Genomic DNA, 5,473 nt, shown 5'->3' on the forward strand with positions numbered 1-5,473 from the left:
GCATTTGAAATACTTAAGAAAGCATTGATTTCTGCACCTATCGTTCAACCACCTGATTGGAATTTACCCTTTGAAATTATGTGTGATGCCAGTGATTATGTTGTAGGTGCTGTTCTAGGGTAAAGAGTCGATAAGAAATTAAATGTTATTCAATATGCTAGTAAGACTCTAGACAATGCTCAAAGAAATTATGCTACTACTGAAAAGGAATTCTTAGCAGTCGTATTTGCGTGTGATAAGTTCAGATCTTATATTGTTGATTCTAAAGTAACTATTCACACGGATCATGCTGCTATTAAATATCTTATGGAAAAGAAAGATGCTAAACCTAGACTTATTAGATGGGTTCTCTTCCTACAAGAATTTGATTTGCATATTATTGATAGAAAGGGAGCTGAGAACCCCGTTGCAGACAATTTGTCTAGGTTAGAAAATGTTCTTGATGACCCACTACCTATTGATGATAGCTTTCCTGATGAGCAATTAAATGTCATAAATACTTCTTTTACTGCTCCATGGTATGCTCATTATGCTAATTACATCGTTGTTAAATTTATACCACCTTGTTTCACATACCGGCAAAAGAAAAAAGTTTTTCTATGATTTGAGACATTACTTTTGGGATGACCCACATCTTTATAAAGAAGGAGTAGATGGTGTTATTAGACGTTGTGTACCTGAGCATGTACAGGAACAGATCCTACGCAAGTGTCACTCTGAGGCTTATGGAGGACACCACGCTGGAGATAGAACTGCACATAAGGTATTGCAATCCGGTTTTTATTGGCCTACTCTCTTCAAGGATGCCCGTAAGTTTGTCCTATCTTGTGATGAATGTCAAAGAATTGGTAATATTAGTAGACGTCAAGAAATGCTTATGAACTATTCACTTTTTATTGAACCATTTGATGTTTGGGGCTTTGATTATATGGGACCGTTTCCTGCCTCTAATGGATATACACATATTTTAGTTGCTGTTGATTACGTTACTAAGTGGGTAGAAGCTATTCCAACTAGTAGTGCTGATCATAACACATCTATTAAAATGCTTAAAGAAGTTATTTTCCCGAGGTTTGGAGTCCCTAGATATTTAGTGACTGATGGTGATTCACATTTTATTCATGGTGCTATTCAAAAAATGCTTGCTAAATATGATGTTAATCATAGAATTGCATCTCCTTATCACCCACAGTCTAGTGGTCAAGTAGAATTGAGTAATAGAGAGCTCAAATTAATTTTGCAAAAGACTGTTAACAGATCTAGAAAGAATTGGTCCAAGAAACTTGATGATGCATTATGGGCTTATAGAACTACATATAAAAATCCTATGGGTATGTCTCCGTATAAAATGGTTTATGGAAAAGCATGTCACTTACCTCTCGAACTAGAACATAAGGCATATTGGGCTATTAAAGAGCTCAACTATGATTTCAAACTTGCCGGTGAGAAGAGGTTATTTGACATTAGCTCACTTGATGAATGGAGAACCCAAGCCTATGAGAATGCTAAGTTGTTTAAAGTAAAAGTTAAAAGATGGCATGATAAAAGAATACAAAAGCGTGAGTTTAATGTAGGTGATTATGTATTGCTATACAACTCTCGTTTAAGATTTTTTGCAGGAAAACTTCTCTGTAAATGGGAAGGCCCTTACGTTATCGAGGAGGTCTATCGTTCCGGTGCCATAAAAATCAATAACTTCGAAGGCACAAATCCGAAGGTTGTGAAGGGTCAAAGAATTAAACATTATATCTCAGGTAATCCTATAAATGTGGAAACCAATGTTATTGAAACCATAACGCCGGAGGAATACATAAGGGACACTTTCCGGAATGTTTCAGACTCCGAAAAGGAAGAGGTACGTGGTACGGTAAGTAAACCGACTCCAAAACAGTTCTAAAGGCAATTTTTCTCCGTTTTGGAATATTTAGAAAAATAGAAAAATAAGAAGCAGTCCGGGAAGGACACGAGGGCTCCACGAGGGTGGAGGGCGCGCCCTACCCTACTGGGCGCGCCCCCTGCCTCGTGGGCACCTCGTGCGCTCTCCGGACTCCGTTTTCTTGCACGATACGTATTTTGGTCGGTAAAAATTCATTATATAATCTCCCGAAGGTTTTGACTCCTGTATCACGCAATTGTCCTCTGTTCTTGTTTCGAGCTGTTTTCTGTCAGGGTTGTCAAGGCCAGGCATCATGTCGTCCCCCTCCTCCAACAAAGGTGACAATGATGCTTGGCTAATGAAGATAGAGCTGAAGAGGGTAGAACCCATGGAGATCAATAAGGGTGAAGGGATCAAGAAGGCCACAGAGGACCAAGTTCCGGCAACAGAAGACATCCTTCAACATGATCACAATCTTCTTACCCAACTGAGATCGAAGCTTTCAAGATGATTGAGCTAGCTCGTATACAAAACAAGTATCTCACACGTGAAAATATTTTGTTGAAGGAGCCTATTGTTGCACTCAAGGGCATTATCCGCAAGCTGGAGGATCTCTTACGCTCGATGTGCGACTACCCATCATCACCACCATCCTCTTCACCAACAAAGGAGACATAATCACATGGGTATGGGCACTCCCCTTGGCAACTGCCAAGCTTGGGGGTGGTGCCCCGGTATCGTATCACAACCACATCTCCTTTCTTTACCTTTTTCTTAGTTCGATCCTTTTAGTAATATCTTGATCTAGTAGAATAAAGTTTTGGCATGATCTAGTTTTGAGTTTTGCTTTATGACCTCTCTATGTAATCGAGTTCGTAAGCTATATAATAAAGATTAGTGTTGAGTCAAGGGCTTGATTATCTTGCTATGATCTTGGGGGAATAAAAGAAAGAGAAAAAGAATAAAAACAAACAAAGAGAACATATTGATCTTATTGAGAGTAATGACTTCACATATGAAGAGTATGATGATTAAAAATTGTTGAGAGTTGACAAACATAACTTTGGTCATCGTTGCAATTAATAGGAAGTAATAAAGAAAGAGAGGTTTCACATATAAATGTACTATCTTGGATATCTTTTATGATTGGGAGCACTCATTAAAATATGACATGCTAAAGAGTTGATGTTGGACAAGGAAGACAACGTAATGGGTTATGTTTTCTTATATCTGAGATAAAGTATATTGTCATGGATCATCCAACATGTTGAGCTTGCCTTTCCCCCTCATGCTAGCCAAATTCTTTGCACCAAGTAGAGATACTACTGGTGCTTCCCAAAACCCTTAAACCAGTTTTGTCATGAGAGTCCACCATATCTACCTATGGATTGAGTAAGATCCTTCAAGTAAGTTGTCATCGGTGCAAGCAATAAAAATTGCTCTCTAAATATGTATGATTGATTTGTGTGGAGGAAATAAGCTTTATACGATCTTGTGATGTGGAAGAAATAAAAGCGACGGACAGCATAATAAAGGTTCATATCACAAGTGACAATATAAAGTGACGTCCTTTCGCATTAAGATTTTGTGCATCCAACCCTGAAAGGGCATGGCAACACTACAAAAAAAAGACACATCCGTGACATTTTGGGCCGAACAATTTTTTTTCTGTCATACATATGACACTTCTATGACGATAATTGTGACAAAACCCGGTATCATCATAGATATGGTGGGCTCCTAATTCTATGACAAAAAATCATGACAGAAAATGGGCTTTTCGTCCTGGGCGGGCCGGAGACGCAGCTGCATGACATTCTTTGGGCCGTCCATGACGGAAAAAACCGTGGTAGAAGCGAGGGCGAGGAAAATTTCGGGGAGTTCCCGGTTACGGTGGGAGGTCGGGGGCCGAGCGATGCGCGTTTCTCTCGTACACGTACGCGCGTGTGTGCGAGGCGTTGGCTCTAACTGAACCCGAGCGAGGCGTTGGGCTCTAACTGAACCCGAGCGATTGCACGGCAGGCTACGCGTTACTGAACCCGAGCGATCGATCGATGGCTGTTAACCGAACCCGATTGAGCGATTCCATCGCTACTGCTGCTAACTGAAGCCGATCGATGCTGCCTCTGGGATGAACACTGAGCGTTGCGGGGGGGGGGGTTGGATGAACAGTGAGCGGTGGCATTGCCTCTAGATGAACAGGACCCTGTGGTGTGGTGGAGGGTTGGATGAATAGTAGACGGTGGAGGGGTGCCTGTGGAGGGGTGGTTGAACAGGACCCTGTGGTGTGGAGGGCTGGATCAACAGTAGACGGTGGAGGGGTGCCCGTGGAGGGGTGGTTGAACAGGACCCTGTGGTGTGGAGGGCTGGATGAACAGTAGACGGTGGAGGGGTGGTTGAACAGTAGCCGGTGGAGTAGTGCACGGTGGAGGCTGGATGAACAGGAGCCCGTGGAGGCTGGAGGAGGTCAACGGTAGCCCGTGGAGGCTGGAGGAGGTCGACGGTGGAGATGAACAATATCCTGTGGAGTCCCGTTTTGCGGTACGCCACACCCCTCCCGATGAACAGGACCCCCGTTTCGACCGTAGGAGGTCCGTTTCGTCCGTTTTGCGGTACGCCACACCCCTCCCGATCAACAGGACCCCCGTTTCGACGTAGGAGGTCCGTTTCCTCCGTTTTGCGGTACGCCACACCCCTCCCGATCGACAGGACCCCCATTTTGACCGTAGGAGGTCCGTTTCCTCCGTTCTGCGGTACGCCAGGCCTCGTTTCCATCGCCTGTTCCGTCCAAGCCCTCCCGATGAACACGACCATGCATTCTGTTCCGACCCAGCCGGTTGGCTCCCACGCGTTTCGTTGCCTCCCGATGAACACGACGCATTCCGTTGCCTCCCCATGAACACGACGCATTCCGTTGCCTCCCCATGAACACGACGACGACGCTGTTTCTCCGTTCCGACCCAGCCATGTACACGAGCCCTGGCCGTACGTATGCGCGAGTAGGCGTTCAAGACCCCGCCCGTATGTACACATACGTGGCCGTATTTTCTTTCTTGCAGCCTGGCCGCTGTACGTACCTGTACATGCTACGTGCGCGCCTCTACATCCACCAGTATATATGTTTGTACACGTTCACGACCAGAATGACAACGTTACGTACGCTTCGACCAGGTGGGTGCCGACTGTCAGGCACTTCCTTGCGTGCGAAGATGTAGCTGGTGGGTCCCAGCAGTCAGGGGGGCGAATCGTTTTTTTTTGCCCGGATGCACTTCCTTGCATGCGAAGGTGTAGCTGGTGGGTCCCAGCAGTCAGGGGGGAAACGTTTTTTTCATGAAATATGGTGGCCCGTTCGGTGGGTCCCCGCTGTCAGGTGGAGGAATAATTATTTTGCACATAATAAGGAGGCACTTCCTTGCTGCGGCCGTGGACCCAGCTGTCAGCCTCTCCACGTACAGTCCACGTCTGATGGAAGGCGTTCCTTGACCACGTTGACCACGCCGTGCTGAGAGCACCAGGGCGGTGGACGACGGCGAGGCCTAGGAAGGCGACGACGCAGAGCCGGGGAAGACGCGGCAGTGGATGCCCACGCGTAGAGGA

The sequence above is a fragment of the Aegilops tauschii genome, chromosome 3, assembly GCF_002575655.3.
Source record: "Aegilops tauschii subsp. strangulata cultivar AL8/78 chromosome 3, Aet v6.0, whole genome shotgun sequence".
NCBI classification, from domain to species: domain Eukaryota; kingdom Viridiplantae; phylum Streptophyta; class Magnoliopsida; order Poales; family Poaceae; genus Aegilops; species Aegilops tauschii.